At 32.3% G+C, this 25,652-nt stretch overlaps 1 pseudogene; it reads left to right on the top strand.

Moving 5' to 3' along the window:
• Window positions 1-23,259: 23,259 nt before the first annotated feature.
• Window positions 23,260-24,900, top strand: LOC131026832 (alcohol dehydrogenase-like 4; annotated as a pseudogene).
• The last annotated feature ends 752 nt before the right edge of the window (window positions 24,901-25,652 follow it).

Genomic DNA, 25,652 nt, shown 5'->3' on the forward strand with positions numbered 1-25,652 from the left:
GGGAATGAGAAATATCTGAAACTCTTTGTGATTCTGATGGTAGCTCCCCTTTGAATGGCACCAAATCTGCAACATTGAAAATAGGAGACATAGAAACTTCATTAGGCAAATCAACTTTGTAAGCATTATGGCCATACTTAGCCAAGATTTTGCATGGTCCGACTCTTCTCATTTGCAACTTGGTAGGAACTCCTTTCTGTAACCTTGACTTATTGAGATGGACCATCACATAATCACCCACTGAAAATTGAACATCTCTTTTTGAAGCATCAACTCTCTCCTTCACCTTTTGAGTAGTCTCCTGTAAAGTCTTCTGTACCTGTTCATGAATTTCTTTCATAGACTGTGCCATATCTTCTGCTGTACCACTCACATGCTGCAAATTAGTCACATCATTTAACTCAAAAACACCTCTAGGATGCATGCCATAAACAATCTGAAATGGGCTCTTACCAGTAGATCTGTTTACACTGTCATTGTATGCAAACTCTGCCTGATGGATGAGTTGATCCCAACTTTGCCCATATTCTTTGGTAAGACATCTGAGTAGATTACCCAATGTTCTATTCACCACTTCTGTTTGGCCATCTGTCTGGGGATGATAAGCTGAGCCAAAAGACAAGTTAGTACCCAATTTCTTCCACAAAGTTTTCCAAAAATGACCCAAAAACTTAGCATCTCTATCTGATACAATACTGGATGGCAAGCCATGAATTCTTACAACTTCTTTAAAGAAAAGAAAAGCAATATGACTAGCATCATTAGTAGTTTTGCAAGGTATGAAATGTGCCATTTTACTGAATCTGTCAACAACCACAAAAATACTATCACACCCTGCTTTAGTTCTGGGCAATCCTACCACAAAATCCATACTGATGCAATCCCAAGGCCTAGAAGGTATGGGAAGAGGCTGATACAAACCAGCATTAGTGCTAGTTCCCTTGGCTTTCTGACATACTATGCATTGCTCAACATATTTCCTGACATCTGCCTGCATCTTAGGCCAAAAATAGTGCCTTTGAACCAATTCCAAAGTCTTATTAAGACCAAAGTGACCACTCAAGCAACCATTGTGCTTTTCCTGTATCAGGTTCTCCCTCATTGAACCTTTTGGCACACACAGCTATCCACCGCTGAATAACAATCCATTCTGCAAAGTATAGTCAGCATATTCACTATGAAAAGTATTATGAAAATCTTGACAAACTTTGTAAATATCAGCAAAATCAGAATCATGGGGATATAAATCCTTAAAACATTCTATACCAATACTCTTAATCTGAATTTCCTGAACAGTAAGCAACCTCCTACTCAATGCATCAGCTACTTTGTTACACTGTCCCTTCTTATGTTTCAAAGTAAAGGTATATGCTTGCAAATATTCTACCCATTTTACATGTCTGTGACTAAGCTTATCTTGTGAATTCAGAAAACTAAGTGCTTGGTTGTCAGTATAGACCACAAATTCTTTAGGAAGGAGATAATGCCTCCATTTCCTGAGTGCCTGAACCAAAGCATACATTTCAAGATCATATGAAGAATATTTCTTTTTAGCATCATTAAGCTTTTCACTGTAAAATGCAACAGGCCTATTATCCTGACTCAAAACAGCACCAACAGCAATGTTACTTGCATCACACTCTAAGGTAAACAATTTATCAAAGCTAGGTAGAATCAATACTGGTTTAGTAGCAACTCTGACTTTCAGTAACTCAAATCCCTTATTGGCTGCTTCTGTCCACTGAAATTTCACTTTCACACCACCCTTAATGGTTTCCAACATAGGTGCACATATTTCACTGAAACCTCTAATAAATTTCCTATAAAATTGAGCAAGTCCATGAAAACTCCTGACATCACTAGCACTCTTAGGGGTTGGCCAATTAACTATGGCTTCTACCTTACTTGGATCCATCTTCAAATTACCCCCTGAAACAACAAAACCCAAATAGACCAGCTCTTGCTTAAGGAAATCACATTTTTCTAGATTGATAGTAAGTTGCTCATCTTGTAGTCTTTGTAAGACAATCTGCCAATGTTTGAGGTGTTCTTCCTTAGTTTTACTGAAAATCAAGATGTCATCAAGGTACACAACTACAAATCTGCCTATAAAGTCATGTAACACCTCATTCATCAATCTCATAAATGTACTGGGTGCATTTGTTAACCCAAATGGCATGACTAGCCATTCATATAACCCCTCATTTGTCTTGAAAGCTGTTTTCCACTCATCCCCCTCTTTGATGCGGATTTGATGATATCCACTTTTTAGATCTATCTTGCTGAAGTATTTTGCTCCCCCTAAACAATCTATAAGATCTTCTATTCTAGGAATGGGGAATCTATACCTGATTGTGATCCTGTTTATTGCTCTTGAATCTATACAAAGTCTCCAAGCCCCACCTTTCTTAGGTGCTAACACTGTGGGTACTGCACAAGGACTAATACTTTTTCTAATCAATCCTTGGTCTAAGAGCTCTTGAATTTGTCTTGCCACTTCCTGATTTTGTTCGGGTGTCATTTTGTAAGCAGCTTTGTTTGGCAAGGATGCACCTGGGATGAAGTCAATCTGGTGGCTAATGGCTCTCTGAGGAGGTAGAGAGGTTGGTTGACCATCACTAACAATGGACTTAAACTGATCTAGAAGTTGTTGCACCTCATATGGGATTTCTACCTTCTTTTCTTTCTTTTCATCAACTGGTTTACTCACCAATGCAAAACCTATGCCATCACCTTCTTCTAAGGTATGAATGAACTCCTTTTCACCAACTGACAAGGTTTTGGGAACTTGTGGTTTGCTGCCCTCACTATCTTCATTAAGGGACTGAATTTTATAGTTGATACCATTCTTGAAAAATGAGTATGAGTTCTTTTCTCCATCATATTGTGCTTTCCTGTCAAATTGCCAAGGTCTTCCTAAACGCAAATGACAAGCATCCATAGGTAGTATATCACACAAAATCTTATCTTGGTACTCACCTATGTTAAACTCTACCCATGTTTGTTCACTCACTAATACATGCTGCCCTTTTTCCAACCATGTGACCTTGTAGGGCTCATTATGTTGTATTCTAGGTAGTTTGAGTTTTGTAGCAGCTTCTTCTGATATAATGTTATCAGTTGATCCTGAGTCAATGATAACTTTACACACCTTTCCTTGGATCTTACATTTGATCCTAAAAAGAGCTTTCCTTTGAGACATATGTTTCTGAGGTGGTTCTTTCATGAGGATCCTCCTGATCATGAGGTTTTCCCCTTCTTCTGATGGTAGACACCTTTGATTTGGTGTGGTTTCCTCTTGCACAAAATGGACTCTCTTATCACCTCCTTGAGATGAGCTTGGCTTTTCTGGGCATCTATATGCTGGATGGCCTAGTTTCTGATAGTTGTAACACTTCATTGTGGAGAAGTATGAACCTCTTCCAGGTCCATTAGATCTACCCCTTCCTGGGTTGCCTGATCCCCTACCCCTATAGTTGGGTCTGCTCTGAGAATCCCTGCTTTGCTCAATAAGCTTAGACTCTCCCTGGGACCTATGATCTATGTATCTTCCCCCAAAACTGCCTCTATGACTGCCTCTGTTTCCTCTGCCTCTGCCTCTACCATTATGTTCTTGTTTCTTCTTGTTTCTCTCTTCTACCTTCAATGCTAATTGACAACACTTCTGTAATGTGTTGGGACACCATAGGCTTAACTCTTCCTGAATATTCCATCTTAACCCATTGAGATATCTAGCTACTCTGACATTTTCATCTCCTTGTACCTTAGATCTAAGGCTTAGTTTTTGGAATTCTTCAGTGTAACTACTGACATCTAGGTCTTTCTGTCTCAAGTTCTATCTCTTCCTATGCAACTGGATTTCATAATCTTCGGGCATGTAGGTGTCTTTGATCTTAGTCACCATTGTCTTCCAAGTGGTTATGGGTTTCTTTCCCTCTTTCACCCTTTCCTCTTGGATGAATTTCCACCAGGTCAAGGCTGCCCCTCTCATTCTGGATTTGGCTACCTTCACTTTCTGTGCTTCAGTGATGCCATCACATTCAAAGTGATTCTCTAGACCCTCTATCCACTCCATCAGTGCTTCTGGTTCCATCTTGCCACTAAAAAGGGACACTCCGTCTAGGGCCTTTCCAGTCAAAGCTTTCAAAGCTTGTAAAAAGGTTTCTTGTTCTTTATCCAAGATTGGATCTGGTTCTGGGATTTCTTCCTCTAAGGTTTCCTTCTTATCATCAGCATTTTCTACTCTCTCACTAACTTCTTCGGTCTTGACTTCTACTTGGTTCAACTTTCTTTCAATTTGTTGTAATCTTTCCCTAAGGAGTCTATTTTCTTCACCCTGATCCTCCATCCTTTTTGCTAACTCTGCATTGGTCACCATGTTGTCGGTGTTGTCTCCCACTGACTCACTACCAGACATATGCTAATCTCTCAACCCAAATCTGAATTGGCTCTGATACCACTATGATGAGGAGGTAAGGTAGGACTTAGTCTTTTCAAGTTTTAGTGGGCTTTGTTTCAATTATCTTTCCATTCAATCTCTAGGAGCAAATGGCATTCTCCTAAACCTTTCTCCTATCTCCTCCTCTTTGTTCAACACAGCTTGCACCCTATTATACTGCACATCACTCCTCCTTACCTTCCAAGCTAGAGCATTCAAGTCTGAAATGAGGTCCTCTTGTGTGTCACTAAAAACAAACAAGTTTGGTTGTCCAACTGGCTGGATCTCCTCTCTTCCAGGAATGGGCAACTGTTGAAGAACCATGATTTATGAATCTTTGCTTGCCTCTATCAATGTTTCAGGCATGTTGATGTGTTTGATGGTCTACTAAACAGGTTGGCAAAGTCTGATTGACTGTCCTTCACTTGCAGGAGTGAAACTACCCAATTTTGGATACAAGAGTGTTGAGTTACTCAAAGCATTACTAGGTTCTAAAAGTCAATTTTGATCAAATGTTGAAATGTATTGCTGATGAGCTCATAGAAGGTTGTCTCTGGTCATCACTTGTCAACTTTGATGGTTTGAAACAAACTACAACTCTTCCCTCCTTCCCGATTTCACCAATTTGCCAAATCAACCTTAAAAAGGCTACTAGAATTAGCCCTAGTTGCTAGTGAAATTTGCTCACCCTGTTAAATCTGCTCAATTTCATGACAAACCCTTTTAGGAATGGTCTAATTATGATGCAACCTCAAATATTTTTGCTAATCCAAGTGTTGTACGGCCTGTTTGAAGATTTTCCACCATTTAAGTCACTTTTCAAGGGTTTTGAATGGTTTTAGTGAGGGTTTACAATACAAAGGTCTTCTTCAGGTTACTAGTCCCAACCAAATGTTTCAAACTATGCTTTGACATACCAAAAATGCTATCAAAGTTCCAAATTTGCCTTATTACAACTTTCTTTTGGTCAAACACTTGTCATACTGCTACCCTCACATTGAAATAACAGTCCAAATGACTGTAACAGCAGCATTTCCTAGTTTTGCATTTATTTTTTTCAACAATATAAAGTCCAAATATGCATGGAGAACATCAAATGAAGAAGCATTATTGATTATGCATGATTTAGAACCATTTTCAAAGCAAATAAGAACTCTGTTTCTTTTTATGACTGTCACCAATGAACCCGCCTTCACTGTTTTTGACAGTCTTTTGACTGTTTGCATATATTTTTTGCCTTTAGACCTGCAATGAATATGTATTTGGCCTGCACATGGATGTCAATGACAAACTGATACAAAGTATTCAACCTTCTTGAAAGGTCTTACAAGCTTGATCATACAAGATCTTCATAAAATTATGACTGCATTACAAGTTGAAATATTGTGAGTTTCTCCTTGTGGATCCTTATTTAGGTCCATTACAACAATAACCATAGAACATTAGTTACTTGAGAATCAAATACTTTCAAAACACTTCTCCAGATTACAAAATGAATTTCCAATCATTCCATTTGTTCCAAATGAGTGTTGGCAATGGAATTTCTACAAACAGTTAGCAGGAAAACAGTGACTCACTGTTTTGAATCAGATTTTCATATGGATCTTCACATCCACCCAGGTCATGAAAGGACAAGAATGGTAAGTTCACTTTGTCATTTTCAACTTAAACACTTTTCAATATATCAATGTACAATGCTATGAGAGCAAGGTACAATACAAAACTTTTAAAGAGAACCCAAGCCAAGTTGTTGCCTTCACACACTTGCCATGGGCTTACCAACTCTTATGCATTGCTAGAAAAATAAAATAGAAGTATGGTACAGTATGTATAGGTGATCCAACAAGTTCCCTCAAAGCCATGGATGAATAAACTTCAAGGAAACTGATTGGACCATAGAGGAACCTTCATTGAGAACTCAAACCAATGCCTTAACACAACCACTCCAAGCAAAAAGTATTCAAATACCAATAAAACTCAAATACAACTACTTAAGCATTAAATGATGTTCATACACAAAGAGAAACAGTATCAGTACAGCCTGTTTATGGCATGGTATGGACTGTACTTCACAAAGTGCAGAAAACTAGTTGAAAACTCACAAAAACAAGAGCAAAAGAGTGTTTTTTTTTTCACTTTTTCCAATAAGACCAACCCATACAATGATGGGAACATGGTTTTTATACATTTTCCATCTCATTAAAGCCCTTGTATGGATTGGTACAGGCTGGAACTACCAAAACCACCAAAAATCACATTTTGACAACTTTTTTTTTTGACAACTTTTGTTGCTCAAAAGTTGCATTTTGACTCCCGATGACTTGGCACTCAATCTAATGACTCAAAATCATTTGGAAACACTAAATAAACATGCTCCAATGCCTTTCAAGGCTTTAAAACAACAAAAATGCAAAAATGCTCATTTTGACCCAAATTTGACAATTTTTGGCCTAGTGAGCAAAAATCAAAAATCTTGGAAACTCTTCAACAAAATGAGTTCCAAACCTTATTAAACCACTAGACAAACCTATTAAACCTACTAGAAGCATAAAATAAACACACATGCTTAATATGCAACAAAATTTTATACCTGATGGGTTTTGAGCACTCAGGTGCTTAGGTGCTCCTGCACCAATCAGGTCCTAAGGGGTCATATGGTGTCGTTAGGTGTCATATGGGGTCCTAAGGGGTCACACATGTGTTAGAACACCATATGACCCCTTAGAAACCATATGACCCCTTAGGACATCATATTGTCCTAAAGGGTCATATGGTGTCCTAAGGGTTCATATGGTTTCTTAAGGGGTCATGTCATGTACTAGGATTTTAAAATGGGTCATATGGTGTCTTAAGATCATATAGCTACCTAAGGGGTCATATGGTGTACTGAAGGGTCATATAGTGTCCTAAGGGGTCATATGGTGTTTTTAGGGGTCATATGGGGTCCTAAGGGGGCACACATGTGTTAGAACACCATAGGACCCCTTGTGACGACCCATTAGGACATCATATGGTCCTAAGGGGTCATATGGTGTCCTAAGGGGTCATATAGGGTCCTAAGGGGCAACACGTGTGTTAGAACGCCATATGACCCCTTAGGGTGTCATATGGTGTCCTTAGGGCTCATATGGTATCCTACGGGGTCATGTAGTACATACCAGGATGTTAAAAAGGGTCATATGGTCTCCTGGGGTCATATGGGGTCCTAAGGGGCCACACATGTGTTAGAACACCATATGATCCCTTAAGACATCATATTGTCTTAAGGGGTCATGTGGTGTCCTAAGGGATCACGTCGTACATACCAGGATGTTAAAAAGGGTCATATGGTGTCATGAGGGGTCATATGAGGTGCTAAGAGGCCACACATGTGTTAGAAGACCATATGACTCTTTAGGAGATCCTATTGTCCTAAGGGGTCATATGGTGTTCGAAGGGGTCATATGGTGTCCTAAGGGCTCATGTCATGTGCTAGGATTTTAAAAGGGGTCATATGGTCTCTTGATGGTTAACTAGAGAGGTGGAGGGAAGGAGGGTGTCCTAAGGGCTCATGTCATGTGCTAGGATTTTAAAAGGGGTCATATGGTCTCTTGATGGTTAACTAGAGAGGTGGAGGGAAGGAGGGTAGGATGTATGAATAGTGCGATAGGAAGAGAGAGAGAGGAAGAGGGGAGATAGTGATAAGTTTAGAGAGGGGAAATAGATAAAGAAAGGTGGAGAGGGAATGAGATAGAGACATGTGAGATATACAGAAGTGGATGGGAGAGTTGGAGTGAGGGAGAGAAGGAGAGGTATTCAAAGAAAGGGAGGGAAGGAGAGGTAATCTTTACTCCACCTCTCTATCAAGTACCCATCTATCTATACTATTTATCTCCCCTCCACCTTTATGTATTTATCTCTTTTCTCAAGATATGGGTATCTATCTTCCTTGCTACTCTTTTTATCTCTCCTCTCCCTCTCTCTACCTACCTCTCTTTCCATCCCTATCTACTTTTATCTCCCCTAATCATCTACCTCCTTCCCTCCATTCTACTATTTATCTCACCCCCCCCCTCTTTCTCTCTCTCCATATATGGGATCTTGAGTGAGTAATATATTTAGAATATGTGAAGCTAGTAAGAGTCATGTGAAAATTTGTATAGTATTATTTTGGTCATTTTGGGGTATATGAGAATACTCCATGAATTTGACATGGGTCTATAATAGTTATCTTGCTCAGGGGTATGGCTAGAGCCCACAAAGCTCCATGATGCAATTACAGTAGGGTGGAGAGCAAGCCTTTGTTTTTTTTTCATTATCTTGTATTCAATATTTTTTGAGATAATAGTTTAAGAGATCTTTTAATGTATTTGTTAAAGAGTTTTGTTATCTAATGAAAGAAAAAAATGTGTAAGATTTTACATTTAATGCTATGAGAAAGCTATTTAAGGCTTAACTTGTGCATTAAGAGAAAACCCTTTTGTTTGGTCTATTCTTTTTCCCATCTACATTCTTCCTCCTTTATGTTCATATGATGAACTTATAAGAATCTTAAAATCATCACAGTATGATAAGAGAGAGCAAGTCAATTTGTAATTAGTTTCCCATTTGCATGTCTCTATCTCTCTTGAAGGTCATATGAGTATTTTGTAAATTAGTGATTTAAGAAATAGTGCATTGAATTTTTGGTTATACAGTTTATTTTATAAATAGATAGGAGCAAATCCCTTTTCTTTCGCCCATCCTTGACTGCACTTCTACATGGAAATTAAATGTTTAAATTAGCCTTCATATTATTCTTATCCAAAGCTAATATTGAGCATTTCAAGCATCCAAACATTTTTTTTTATGCCACAAACACTATCGCTATGTGTGTAAACTAGAAGTAAATGAAAGGTTAGATTGTAGTAGTCACGCTTAGTAAAAAAGTGATCAAACAATTAATAAATTGTTCTGTTTTTCAATGAAAAAAATAACAATTTATTTCTGCATATGAAATTGATTGTATATAAACAATAACAAACTGAAATTGATTTCTGCCTATTTTTTATTATGCAAATTGTATTATGCTGGCAGATCACCTACTCAATATAGGAAAATCAAATAGGATCGAAAAAAACTAGAAATGCTGCAAGTATATACATTTGTCACTATAATCTTTAAAAATATATGTTTTTTGTTGTAATATTTTTAGTTTGTACATTTGACTCTCCTAAGGGTAACTATTAGTGAAAAAGTTTATTTTATTTTATCTTTGGGTTTTAATTCATAGTTAATTTGTTTTGTTTTATTTGAAGATGTTTTATTTTAAATAAAACGTCCTCAAAATATTTCATTGGAATCATTATTTCTATTTCAAAAAGAATTTTTTTTATATATTACTTAACTATATATTTAATTTTTTAATGTAAAATAAGTTTTAAAGATGTTTTATATATTAAAATGTTATGATTTAATTGATTAAGTTCAATTGATTAGGATAATAATATATTTCATAATTATACCTGTTGAGCACCAAATCTGAATCAAATAAAGCCTCTTGATTTGTGGAATGAAATCATAAAATCCTCCATTTTTAGAAGAAAAAATCATCATTTTCCTTCCAAAGTAAAATAACCTATAAGTTGTCGAACAAGTATGATGGCATCCTATCGAAAAATCCAAAATCAAATGGTCTCAATGAGACCCAGCGATGTCTCATCGATATAAAAGGGTTGTCGAAGGGAAAGGGAACACTGACGAACTTGAAAGAAGACTCACCGAAAGCAATGATTCCATCGACAAAAGAGTATCAAAGAAAGTAAAAGTGGTCTCATCGACGGAAAAACTTTCGAGGAAATAATGTTGTCGGCCCAACACATAGGAGACTCACTGAAAGCAACATTCTTATCGAAAGAATAATGTCGATCAAACAGAATGAAGTTACATTGATAAAGGATATCGATAGGATATGAGTTTCGAGGAGTCCAAAAGACAAGTTACCGATACGTATTGTTTCACCGATGGAATCTTATCGAGGAGATTACTAATGAGTTCATCGATGAGAGATGATGATGAAAGCAAGTCATTGAAGAAAGAAGGGCTTCAATGAAATGATATACTCATTCATCGAAGGGGTGTAATGATGTTGATAGAAAAATGTGTTTCGATGGAAAGACAAGGGAAGTTATCGAAGCCTGAGGCTTCTTCGACATGGAACCCGATTGACATCGGATACGTATCAGTGAAAAGGCAGACGTTATCATTTGAATATAGTATTTCGATAAGGGGATAAAATACCTAATCGACATAATATTTAAAGCAAAAATGTATTCGATAAAAACAAAGAGATTGATGGACCAAAAAAATAAATGATCGAAAGACATATTCTCATCGAAGTGATTATTGATTGCCACAAAGATCAGAATCAAATCCCAGGGAGGTCACATCACCATTTAATTCAAATGTGTATCCAAGTGACTGTTGTTGAACTGCCATTACTAACTAATCAAATTTGCTATAAGTAATGAATTGATATCGAAGGACATAGTATTGAGGAATTCACAGGGGATGAACCAGAAGCAGAAATTGGGCGAATTCACAGAGAAGGCTCACAGATTTCAAGTAAGTTGTCCATACACAGAGCCCCTTTATAAATTCAAATGGAGTCATCATCTAAGGCCAGTAAAACTAGAAAGGGGAAGGAGCCTCTTACCACAGAGGAAAGAACCAAGAGACAGAAAAAGGAAGGGCATTCTTTGGCCCAAGATTTGATTGACCAATGGCCATCATCCAGTTTAAGGTCTAAAAAGATGAAAGCTGATGAGGAAGGTCTGGAGGACCAGTTTGAGATGTTTTATATATTAAAATGTTATGATTTCATTGATTAAGTTCAATTGATTAGGATAATAATATATTACATAATTATACTATCTACAAAAAATAGATTTTTTTTTTAATATATTTTTTTATCTATGATAATTTGAATATACAAGAACTATACTCAACAAAAAAAAAAAAATTAGAATTTGAAATGGAGAAAAACCAAAACAAAACACTATCATGTATATTTAAAATATTGCAATTCATTAAGATAATGACTACATGCTTTTCAATTTAAAAAGATAATAACAAATTTCTATGTTTCTAGATCTTAAACATAAAAATATAATTCTAAATTCAAAAAATCAAAATTATTTGTCTACAAAAATTTAGAAAGATCAAAGAATTATTTTGTTTCTAATTTTGATTATAAAATATCATGTTTCTAAATTAAAAAATATAGATGTGATTTTTCTATTTATATCTTAGTAATTATATCTTATTTATCTTTATGTGATTTATCTTATTTATTTATATATGATTTTTATTATTTATCTCTATGTGATTTTTCCATTTATCTTTTTGTTTGTTTGAATTCTATTATTATATATTAATGAAGATTAAAATTTTAAAAAATAGTTTTCTATTAAATTTTAGTAAAATTCTTAAAAATTTAAAAAGTTATGGTAATGTATAATATAAATATTTTCTACTATATATTTTAATTATCATTCTCATAACTTAAAAAAATGTCTAAAATATTTTATAAAGGTTAAACCCTCAAAAGAAATTACTTTAATTATGGTTAGGGTTAGGGTTTGACAAGCACCCAATTAACATTTTGGTTTAATTAGAGTTACATTAGGGTTGTATTAGGGATAGGGTTAGGGTTATGTTTTTATAAAGGTTAGGGTTACAATAGAGCTTAAAATATTAATTAAAATAAAATTTAAAGGTTAGGGTAAGGGTTTTTTTTTTTAATTACAATAAAATTTAAGCTCATTAAAATGTATATATATTTTAGTAGAACAAATTTTAAAGGTATTTATTTCATTAAACATATTGAAATAACAAAAAAAATTCATTAAAAAGTTACACAATAATGGAGATTTTTTTAATATTTTATAAGAAAATGACAACTAGCTTATATATATTTAATACTATATATAGAATAAGCTGAGAGATATCCTTCTAGAGGCGCCTACTTTTTTATTAATTTATCAACATTAGAGTGAAATAGGCACTTGGAGAAGGATATAAAATATCTTGGCTTATTCTATATATATTATTAAATATATATAAGCTAGTAGCAGTCGCAACTTGAATTGGAAGACATGACATAAATTAATTTCAAAATATATATTGTTGTATAGGGTTAGGATTATAGTTAGAGTTTACATCATTGTTGCAGTTAGGTTAATGGTTAGGGTTTATATTTACATCATTGTAAGGGTTAAGGTTCTAGTTAGACTTAATTTTTAGGTATATGGTTAGGATTATGTCTACAATTAGAGTTTATATCATACGGTTAGGGTTAGGTTTAGGATTATAGTTAGCCCGTTTACATTATTGCTACGATTAGGTTAATGGTTAGGGTTTGGATTTACTTCATGGTTAGTGTTACAGTTAGTGTTAAGATTGTGGTTAGGCTTAGGATTTAGGGTTATGGTTAAGATTATGTGTAGGGTTAGGGTTAGGGTTAGGATTATAGTTAGGGTTTACATTATTTTTAGGGTTAGTTTAATGGTTAGGGTTTAGATTTACATCATGATTAGGGTTAGAGTTAGGGTTATGGTTATGATTGTGGTTAGGATTAGGATTTACAATTATGCTTAGTTTTATGTTTAGGGTTAGGATTTATATTACAATGTTAGATTTAGGATTAGTATCATGGTATAGTTATGGTTTGCATCATTTTTAGGGTTAGGTTAATGGTTAGGGTTAATCTTAAGGTTAAGATTGTGGGTACGCTTAGGATTTATGGTTATGATTAGGATTATGTGTCAGGTTAAGGTTTATATCATAGGGTTAAACTTAGGGTTAAGGGTTAGGGTTAGGGTTAGAGTTATGGTTTGCATCACTTTTAGGGTTAGGTTAATGGTTAGGGTAAAGATTGTGGTTATGCTTAGGATTTAGGGTTATGGTTAGGATTATGTGTAGTACCCCTGCCCTAATCAGATTCTAATCTTGGTTTGACCTTGGTTAGTTTACCATGTTATAATGTTATAGTCTGATGTTATGATTATTGTGCATACCTGTTAATGTGGTTTTGGCATCAATTCTTATGTAAGTTTATTTGTTCTCCTGATTCATGTTATTAATCTTAGGCTAACACTTTCATTATATATATGTGTGTGTGTGTGCGTGTGTGTGTGTGTGTGTGTGTGTGTGTGTGTGTGTGTGTGTGTGTGTGTGTGTGTGTGTGTGTGTGTGTGACTCATGGTTGCAGGAGATTGCAAGTATAGTACCGCATAGGTACGAGGTTCGTCTCCACCTGGATTAGTAGGTTTGAGTGTATCTCTTTGGTCCATAGATATTGGATTAGGTGGTCGTAAGACCCTCGTTTTACCCTAGTCGTGCTCAAGTGAGTGTCGTCAGTCATCCGCCATTTTCCCTTTGTTTGGGTATGCAGGTCGTGTATCTAGCTAGCTTTCTTGGGTTGAGTGTTTTGCATGTGGTAAAATTGAGTATTTGATCCTAAGTATTTAATTTGATTAAATGTGTGTTTACACATTAGTAATTAAGGGACTAAATTAAATAGGACCCCTTTTGTGCGATTAATCATTAATTAGAATTGCTCTATTCAAGTTGGTTGCAAGTTCGATTAAATGGTTAATTTTAAATAATAAATTTATTCAATTTATGCATTTGAAAGGAAAGATTAAATTTTATTCGAAATAGAAATATTTCACCCTCTTTGGCATTTTGGAAATAGAAAGGTTAATTTCAATTAATTGACAAAACTAATTTTTATAAGAAAAGCAAGTTTAGTATATTTGATTTGTTAAAAAGAATGATTTTTTATTTTTATTTAAAAGAAAATATTTTAAATCCAAAAATGAGAATTTTTGGTCAAACTTTCTTCCATTTAACCTAGGTTTGAAAAATATTTTGGGATGATTATTTTTGGAGAGATATTTTTGGAAAATATTCTTGGGAGAGAATGGTTTTGGAGAAATTTTGGGCATTTGTGGGAGGTGGAATTTTTGGAGCTTGCAGGTTGGGCTCTTCGGCAAATCTCTTCCAGGATTGCATATGGAGGTAGGATTTTTATAATCATTTTTTGCTTTGCTCAATTGATTTCTAGATTGAATTTGGGATTGGGTTTTAAATCTATGCATATTAGTTTTTGCTTTGCAAATTTGGTTGAATCATTGTAGGAGAAATGATTCTTTTTGCCCAAATATGATATTTGGTTGAGGAAATTTGTCTATTGTAGTCTGGTTATTCAACAAATTTTAAATATTTGATAACCATGGACATTGGAAATTTGTTTGAAGTCTTTGTTTGAGACTATGAATAATAAACCAACTGGGTTTTCTTTTTTAAAAGTTTTTATTAAATATAAAATAAAATATGAAACAAAATTTATTTTGGGCGGATTGGGTTTTGGAGGGCAGAGGAGTCGAGGCTCAACATGCGCTCCCCTCTCCTCCACAGGCTCGTAGCCTTGGAGGTCTGTGACCACACTGGTGGCCGCAAAGCTCTATGACCACACTGGTGGCTATAGAGACCTGTGACCCCATGGTGGCCACACGGACCCGTGTCCACTATGTGGATGCCACGGACTTGCATCCACCACGGTGGTCGTAGCCCCCGTGACTAGGGAACAACCCCCACTCCCGTGGATGGGAGGTGGGCCCCGCGGGTTTGCCCTTTGTTTTTTGTTTATTTTAAATATATATAAAAAACCATCGCTATTTACAATTTGGTTTGTTTAAAAAGTTTTAATATTATTTTATTAAAAAGTTTTTAAATAGTTTTTTTTAACTATTAATTATTATTTAGTATATATTTTATTAATTGCGGATTAATATATATATATATATATATAAATTAATATTTAATTTGTAATTTTATTATATATTTTATTAATGGTGGATTAATATATATATTAATTAATATTCAATTTGTTTTTTAATATATGTATGCAAGGAAGTATCATTTTAATTGGTAAATGATCATCGATTTTAATTTCTTTTTTTTAAAGGTATATTTCCATTTTTGGAAATTATATTGTGTTGCAAGAGAAGAGATTAGAAATTGTCTTCGAACAAATATGGAAGATGTTTTATTTCAAAAAATGAATATCATATTTTTAGCTGATTAATGAATATTTGATTTTATATCATTGTGTGTACTGCCTACATTATAATTATAATCATGTGATTTCGGTTTAGAAAATCATGATGAAGTAGTTAAATTATTGTATGATGCAAAACAAACTTTAGTGAGTTAGTAAACCATGAATGACATGTACCTTGACAAGGTAGACAAAATTGCAATCTAATTAGATTTATTAGGAAACTAGATCGATTTTAAACATGTGATTACATTATATTTTGATAATATGATCAAACATAGAGAAGCTATGAAATCTGTTATTGTTGCTAAAAATACGAAGTAAAAACAAATAGAAACAATGATTGTTTTTTTATGGATATATGAAAAGGCTTTACCAACTTTCAAGAAAATGTAAGTAGATGTAAAGCTTAGGTCAACTAAGTATCCTTCTTGCCTGCAATACAATGAGAGCCTTTGAAACTATAAGTTGAAAAACCTTCAAACTACAATTTCAGCAAACCTAGAAACAATATATATATTAAAACATAGTTTAAAAAATGAATAGCACAAATTATGAGCAATTTTTTACTACACTATTGAAAGTATGTAACTATGAAATTGTCTTAGTAGTGGTTTTATTATATTCAATTTCAATTTTATGTTTTTTAATAATTTAAGCCTTTAATATTTTCCGTTCCTTAATCACATACAGGAAAATACACTTCATCAGCAATGAAAACAAAACAAAGTTACAATAATTATGTACCTACAATAAAGAACCAATCCAGGTAGCTTTCCAAAAGTTGAATATTAATATGTTGATGATTTTGCAATTATTCTCCAAATAAAATAGACTCCTTAATTCATATTCAACAAACCTACAAGATGAAAATAGTATGAAATCTATAAAACAATATCACATACCTCTATCTCACATTGAAATTGCACAATTGATCCTTTTCTATCTCAAAATTACTTTTGCCAATGACAAGATTACAATTCGAAGAATGGTGCATTACCGTTTTTGCAATTTTTAATTATTGAGTGGAGTGGAATTGTCTTGTAACCATTTTGAAAACCAAATCTATTAATCTATCAACTATTTTACATTCTATATTAATTAATTATTATTTTAAGCCTTAAATAATCGAAAACCAAATGACCATCAAAATAATTGAAAACCCCCAAATGTTGACACATAAATTTGCTGCCATTCTAGAAGCCTATCAGCTTAATAAGTATTATGGATACATTATCCTATAATAGTAACCCTAATTGTAGAATAACCTTAAGCCTAAACCTAATATTACTATAATTGAAATTGAACCCTAACCCTAAACTATGTTGTAACCCTAATAAAGCTATAATCCTAATTAAATTCTATCTCAAACCCTTATCCTAATAGAACTCTAATCCCAATTTAATCTAAACCATAATGTAATTGAATTTCAACCCTAAATTTAACCCTAACTCTATTTAATTTTAATTGAATCAAATAATTCCAAATCTATAAATTTTATATCAATATTCATTATTAATAACCACAAATTTTGAATTCTTGCACACTTACTATGTATTTTTTAGTACAATTATGAGAGACAATATTCTAACATAATGAGTAGAAAAGTAATGGAAGCTATCCATGTATTAGAGCTCAATAAATGGAGTTTGATTGATTTATTTGCACATTTGTTTTGATTTATTTTCTTTATGCATTCCTTTATTGAGTTATGACTGAATGATTGTTAATAGATCAAGGTTTTGTCGTTACCTATTCAGTCTATTATAATGCTTGAATTCAACATACACACTAACCATAACACTAAAATCTAACCCAAAACTTAATACTAACTCTAATCGTAAACCCTAGCTATAACCATAGTTCTAACCTTAAACCTGATCATAACCCAAACCCTAAACCTAACCCTAAACCTAGCCAAAATCCTAGCCATGATGTAAGACTTAACCCTATACATAAGCCTAGTTGTCACCCTAACTTTAATCAAGATGTAGATCTTAACCCTAACAAAAACCATAATTATAACTCTAAAACTAACCCTAATCCTAACAATGATGTTAACCCTAATCATGATCCTAAGGGTTGGATAGTCATTTCCCTAAAAACAACCCTAAACCTAACCTTAAGCATTATGTACACCCTAACCTTCGCCATAAACATCTATTACAATGGATTAATAATGTATGAAGGGTATTAATATCTTGGTGCATCCTAAGAGTTGGATAGTTATTTCCCTAAAAAATAACCCTAAACCTAACCCTAACCATGATGTAAACACTAATCCTAACTAGGATGTAAATCCTAACCCTAACCCTAACCATAATTATAACCCTAAACCTAACTATAACCCAAACCCTAAACCCTAACCCAAACAATAATCCTAATGCTAACCTTAATCTTAAGCCCTAACCCTAACGATAATCCCAACCTTAACCCAAACCATGATACAAATTCTAACCCTAACCATAAACATGATATAAACACTAACATTAATCATAACACTAACCCTAACAATGATGTAGAATATAACCCTAGCCATAATCCTAATCATAACTGTAACCGTATGACTAACCATAATCCTAACCCTAACTCCAACCCCAACCATGATGTAAACCATAACCCTAACCATAATCCTAACCATAAATATAAACCCTAATCATAATCATGATCCCAACCTTAACCTAACGATAACCCTAAATCCTAACCCTAGCAATAATCATTAGCCCTAACCCTATTACCTAATCCTAATTGTAACCCTAACCCAAACCATAACCATAACCCAAAACCCATCCCTAATCCTAAGAGTAGATCCTATCCATAATATTAATCCTAACTCTAAACCCTAACCCAAAACATAACCCTAACCTTAACCCTAACCTTAAGCCCTAACCCTAACCATAATACTCACCCTAACCCTAATCATGATGTAAATCTTGACCCTATGCCTAAACCTAACCCCAACCCTAGAAATAATGCTAAATATGACCCTAACCCTAATCCTAATCATAATCCTAAAGCTAACCTTAACCCAAAACATGATGTAAATAATAAACCTAACCATAACCCCAAACCATAACCCTAATCATAATCCTAACCCTAACCCTAATCCTAATCCTAATGTTAACCTAACCATAATCCTAAACCCTAACCCTAACAATAATCCTACCCTAAACTTAAACCTAACCCTAATTGAACTTTAATCCTAATCTATTCCTAACTTTAATGTAGCAAACCCTAATCCTAATTAAACTTTAATTTACTAATTTAATCCTAACTGTAAAGTAATTGAACCATAACCCTAATTATAACCCTAACTTTGATGTAAACCCTAAACACAATTGTAACCTTGACTCTAAACCCTAACCATAAACTTAACCTTAACACTAAACACTAATCCTAACCATAATCCTAACCAAAACCAAATCCTCACCTTGACATTAATCATAACCATGATATACACCCTAACCATTATCATAGCCCTAACCATGATGTAAACATTAACCCTCACCGTAATATTAACCTTAACCCTAATCCAAAACATAAGCATAAATCAAATCCTAATCCTAACCATACCCCAATCATAATTCTAACCCTAACCCAAAATTTAATGTAAAACCTAAACATAATTGTATCCCTGACACTAAAACCTAACCCTAACCATAAATTTAACCCTAATATTAAATCTTAACCATAAGCCTAACCATAACCATAATCCTAACCGTTATCCTAAACCCTAACCATAATCCTAAACCAAAACCAAACCCTAATGTTGATGCTACTCCTAGCCATGATATAAATCCTAACCCGAACCATGATGTAAACCTTAACCCTGATCATAACACTAACCTTAATGGAAATGCTAATGATAACCATAATACTCCCCATTAAATGAAGTTTTATATTATTATTAGAAAAAGTTTAATATATATGAGATTTTAGTATATGCTTTGATCTTGCAACACATATATAATTAAAAATAGTCTAAATAGATATATAAAATTTCATATATCTCCACATAATAATATAATAATATTGTAATATAATTCAATTTAATAAAAAGATACTATATAATTATATATTGATTTATTTTATGTTTTCCATGTTGGAGAGTGCTACTAGCATATATACCTCGTGAAATATTAAATTCAAGTTAAGTGAATATGAAACCTGGTTTGTTGAGCCCTTTAATAAAATTGCAGCATTTTGTGGATTTTGAAAATCTCAGTAAATGGAATTTAATATGCTAGATGTGCCATTAAATTTTTCTTGAGAGTTGTCTATTCTGAACAGAAACTTGAGGATACAACCAAATCTTCTTCCCCATATCCATAATAAATTTATAATACGTAGTCTCACCACTCAACCATACTCTTTAATGCGGAAGACAGAGAAGTGCCTATGCGATTTAATACATGTATTTACTACACCTCAATAGTTCAAGCTTTCAAGCAATAAAATCTAAAATAGTTCAAGTTTTATAAGTCCATCTAAAAAATTACTATTATTAGATACTGTAAATATAAATATTTTAAACAACGTAATAATTAGCAATTTAAATCAATAATAGTGATACACATGAGTTGAGTAGAGAGTAACTTGATTAATGACAATAAAATAAACAATAGTATTTGGAAGGTATATTCTCTTATAAGTTAAGGTAATGATATAGAATTAAATAAGATCAATAAAGTTGATAATGTTATTGTTAATTTAATTAATGTAATTGTCATTAGGATTAAGTGTATATATAATATTGATATTAAGTTTATTATGATAAAAATCATGTGTTTGGTTAATAGAATTATTATAAAGAGAGTAATGGTTGAAGGTTCATGTAATTATTAACATTGAAGAGGTAAACTCCTCCTAATATATTTGTGTATGAGTATATTATTACTAGTGTTCAAATAAAGAAATATATTATGAAATTGATGAATATGTCATAAAGTGATGATCATTATTAAAGGTAACTTCACCAATATCCATATTAGAAATGACTATTAGATGAAAATATTTCAAACCTTAATATAAGAAAGCAAGAGCACTTGAATGTTAATAGAATATGAAAACATAAATATGTTAATAATAATTGTAAGATTAATTTTGCTTGGTGATGTGGTTAGGTCACACATTAACTTTGTTTCAAAGTACACATATTAACCTTGGGCAAAGGACGCTATGACAATATTTTGTAAGTATCATATCTTTAAGGTTAAGGGATGAAGATTGTTTTAAATTATCCATTACTTAGAACTTTTGGTAAGGATGATAGTACCAAACCTAGTGATTGTATTATGATCATAAGTATCATAGTTTTATGTTAAAAATAAAGTTTATATTTTCCTGATCTTAAAATTTGGGCATGGTAGATTCCTAGTGATTGTATTATGATCATAAGTATCATAGTTTTATGTTAAAAAAAAGTTTATATTTGTATGGCTCAAGAATTATAAAATATTGTATTTGTTATTATTTTACATTTGGCGTGAAGATTTAGAAAATATTTCCAAATCCTTTATTTAGGCATATTCATGCATATATATTTGTAGCTTTCTAGTCATGAAGGCATATAAGAGAATGAAAGTTTTTACAATTTATTTTATTTCAAAGATTAATATCTTCTATTTTCACAGATTTTATGGTATTTTGTGTACAAATTTAATTTATGATTGCTAGTTTGCTTGCCTCTTTCCATATCAATATGTATCCACGTGTATAAATAAATCATTGAAATAGAAAGGCATAGTCTAAGTATTTAAGCATTTAATAACCATATATAACACCAACAACCAACATGTAAAGAGGCCATATCTCAAAACATGTGGGTGGCCTAGGCATACCAATCATAGAAAGGAAAAGAGCCACAAACAAGGTTGATAATAAAAAAAGATGAATCAAACTTCAATAAATTTTGATTATATATCACTAATTACATCAAAGATGTGTACCACTCACATATAGGAGATCATGCATTCATATTCATACAATCAAAAAGCAATTGATGTAGATATTAATGGCTTTAATGGTGGGTGACAAAAATAAAAAAGCACATCAATATAGTAATCTTATTTATTTCCAACCAAAAAATCAAGATAAATTTTATTTCTTTTTAGAAAAATTTAAATATTATTTTAATTTTTAAAAACAACTTGAAATTTAGATAATAGGATAATAAAATATTAAAATAATATTTTATTTAAGATAAAGATATTGAATATTTTTTATTAATTAAAATAATTTAGAGAATTAGATAAGGTTTTAAAGATTTTATATAGGTTACTGAACTAGGATTACAAAATAAGATAAGATTTTAAAAATCATAAGAAAATAAATATAATAATCTTATCAATTTTAAATCAAATAATAAAGATAAAATTTAATTTCTGTTTTGAAAATTATTTTAGATTGTAAAACAAAGATAGAATTTAGATAATAGAATAATTATATATTATTTTGAGATTTTATTTATGATAAAGATATTGAATATTTTTTATCAATTAAAACAATTTAGAGAATTAGATAAAAAAAAAGAAGATTTTATTCTAGGATTAGTAAATAAGATAAGATTTTAATTAGAGTGAGGGTCTAATTAGGGTTAAGATTATAGTTCAATTAAGATTAAAATTTAAGTTCAATAAAAAAATTTAGTATTCAAGAACAATTCAATTAGGGTTATATTTAGAATTCATATAGTACATGTATAGGTGAATTAGGTTATAAAGTACACATAGAGTAAAATCAATCTTTGTGTTTCATATTTTTTTTATGGTTTATTTTCTTTTATAAATAAAAAATTAAATTAAGTGTCTCCATAATGATATTCTTCAACATCTTTTTAAAGCTTCCTTTCTATCTAATGTAATTAATAATATAATCAGGGTATTTTGGATTGCCTATGTTAGGTTATAAAGTACACATAGAGTAAAATCAATCTTTGTGTTTCATTTTTTTTTTATGATTTATTTTCTTTTATAAATAAAAAATAAAATTAAGTGTCTCCATAATGATATTCTTCGACATCTTTTTTATACATTTTTTTAAATATAGATATGCTAGTATTATATTAATTGAAAATAAAATCTTAATCAAGTCTATAATCAAAATATAAACACTAATTATAAAATTAATAAAACCACACCAAATTGCTATCATCTTAATAAATCATTTTCTTTTAAAAATATTAAAACAATTTTTATAACTTATTTATTAAGACAAAAAAGTTCTTAAAGTTAAGTTTCCTAAAATAAAAATGTTAATATTAATTATTTTAATTACTAAATCAAAGTTTTCCTATTTTTCAATGATATGAAGTCAAAAAGCATGATATTTGAAGATTACTTTTTTCAAGTTATATTATGCTTATTATTGAATATTATGCTTATTATTGATTTAAAATTTCTTATTAGAAAAAAAAAATATAATTTTTTTATTTGTCCTCGTCTCCTTATCATTTGTTACAACTTTCTTATTAGAGAAAAGTAATAAGAATTTTTTATTTGTTCTCATCCCCATATCCATTGAATCACAATCTACAGCTAAGACTTATTCATGGCTTTTATTAAGAGCTTTAAATTGAATCCCCAATCTGCAGTTGACAATTATTAATCGCTTTTATTATAAGCTATAAAGTGATGAAAGTTTTGTTTAGTGCTATAAATGCATGCCTTGAGAAGATTGAAATCAACATATGATTTCTAGTCTCTGTTATTAACCAGAGATTACTATTGAAAGAACTGAAATGGAAAAGCATGATTCTTGCTGCTCCAATGGCTCTCTGGTTTCTGAGACATCTGGTAAAGTTATCACTTGCAAAGGTACGTTCCCTTTGCTTAGCGCAGCACATATATGTTTTGGAAATCTTATGAATTTCATTAGTTTTAAAAGATTGTTTTTAGAATCATTTGTATGTTTTTGATTTGATTGTTTCGTTGCAGTCATATATTTTTTACAATTCATAATATTATTATGCTTAGTTTTTGGTATCAATTGTGTGAGTTTTTTCCCTTGACGTTTCCCATCCAACTGGATGATCCATCATCAGGAGAAAGAGAGCAAGACAAGAGAACATAATGACCTATCATGGATTTTATTTCAGTTTATATTTGATAACTGATCATGTATTTTAGTTTTTAAAAAAGAAGTGTATTATTTCTCCTCAAATAATATAACTCATCTTTGTGAACTGTGAAAATATCATATCCTTTCAAGATCCACACAAATTATTAGAATGTTCTACCACTGAATTACTGACTTCTATAAGATTAATCCACGTTTATTGCAGATATGACTTATTACCAACATGCTAGAAAGTCTGGATAAAGTTGGTATGAATTACATGCTAGGAATTCACTTGGAATCCCATTTGCCCTTTGTTTTAGATAATTCAAAAAAACTATTTTGTAGTTTATTATCTATTTTTATACTTTTATTCGATCACTGAATGTAATCCGAAACTCAAATTGACAAAATGTTAATCCTAGCTGTATTTATAATTTAAAAATTACTTTTCCAAACAGCTGCAGTAGCATGGGGGACGAAGAAACCCCTGGTAATAGAGGAGGTGCAGGTAGATCCTCCAAAGGCAATGGAAGTTCGCATCAAAATCACCCACACCTCCCTCTGCAACACAGATGTCATGTACTGGGCCACCGAGGTAAGTCATAACCCATTTTTATTTACCCATATATTCATTCAAAGTTTGTGGGATTGGGTCATTCAAAATTTCAGAAGTATGTTCTCATTATTTTGTAGACGATTTTTTTATGGACTCGATCCTCAATCTTTCTTTCAATACTCCTCAATCTTTTATCTCTCCATTGAAAAACTATTAACATAGATCAGTTTTTTTTACCCATTTATGTGATTTAACAGGCAAGATTGTGGTTTTTTGGTTTTGTTTTCTCAGAATGAGATGCTAAAGGTGTTTCCACGCATTTTGGGGCACGAAGCTTCAGGGTAAGAAAAACATCTATTCGAAGTTTTCAATCTGTTATAACAGGAATATATATCAAATCACAGATTATGTGGGCTGAAAACAGGATTGTTGAGAGCGTGGGAGAAGGCGTGAGCGATCTCAAGGGAGGAGATCATGTAATAACACTGTTTACAGGGGAGTGTGGAGATTGTATATACTGCAAATCACCAAAGACTAATCTGTGCGGAAAACTCAGGATCGATCCCACCAGGGCGGTCATGGTGAACGACAATAAAACCCGTTTATCATTGCATGGGAACCTCCACTTTCAGCGAATACAGTGTACTCGATTCTGCCAACGTGGTCAAGATTAATCCGCACGCTCCTTTCAACAAAGTTTGCCTGCTTAGCTGTGGATTAGCGACAGGTTTGTATAAATTATAAAGACTGGATATAATTATTAGATCTGGTGGATGTCATTAAAATTCTTTCATTCATTCAATATACAAGATTTGGGACAGCATGGAACACTGTTAATGTCCAGGCTGAATCAAGCTAACATCATCTCTTATTTCTTTTTGGATATATCTGAATTAGCTTGTCTGGACGTTTGTTTTTTTGGAATAAATTTATTCACTTTCTTTGAAGATGGAGATGAATTACCCAAAAAACTATAAAAGTGATATACATTGTATGTAGAGAGAAAATTCATTCCTTGGATTTTATCAATTAAAAGTTCACTAAAATTTATTTAATGGACAAATAGTCATCCATTAGTATATTTGATAGGTGGAAATAAAATTAGTAATTAGACAAATTGTCTAACTATATTGAATATTGATACAAATTATTGACAAAATAAAACAAATGGAAAACACTGAGAATGTTAGCACAAATTATAAAACTATATATTGATATTTTTTTGTTGCTATACAATCACAAAGTCATTGCCTGAATTTATAGACTTGAATGGATAGGAAGAAAAATAATTTGGAAACTACTAGAAGTTTCCATATGCTGGAAAGTTCTTATCCAAATATTCTAATTATAATGTTATCCAACACTTTCTAAGATTTACATTATCATTTAATTGGATAAACATTATCACTTTTAAGATAAAAATTACATACTTATTTCAAGATAAACATTATCTGCAACATAAATAGTGCACTAACATATAGTTTATCTTATTTCTTCTTATTATATGATATATAGAG

This window comes from Cryptomeria japonica, chromosome 1, assembly GCF_030272615.1.
Source record: "Cryptomeria japonica chromosome 1, Sugi_1.0, whole genome shotgun sequence".
NCBI lineage: Eukaryota > Viridiplantae > Streptophyta > Pinopsida > Cupressales > Cupressaceae > Cryptomeria > Cryptomeria japonica.